We start from the raw sequence: 241 nt of genomic DNA, 5'->3' as shown, positions 1-241 counted from the left end.
TCTTAAAGCTCTTACAACAATCCATACATCAAACGTATCAAGCACATTAGTACATATGTTGCCATCATCATTTCCAAAACATTTTCTTTCTACATGAGCCCTTGGTATCAGCTCCTATTTTTTCCTCTCCCCCTACCCTCCCACCCTTGATAATTTATAAATTATTTTTATTATATCTTTTTGTTTAAATTTAATACTTTTATTGGAGGCTCTTACAGCTCTTATCAAAATGCATACATTC

The sequence above is a fragment of the Echinops telfairi genome, unplaced genomic scaffold, assembly GCF_000313985.2.
Source record: "Echinops telfairi isolate 266 unplaced genomic scaffold, ASM31398v2 ScPeMD7_655;HRSCAF=1070, whole genome shotgun sequence".
Lineage (NCBI taxonomy): Eukaryota > Metazoa > Chordata > Mammalia > Afrosoricida > Tenrecidae > Echinops > Echinops telfairi.
This window is presented reverse-complemented; position numbering follows the sequence as displayed.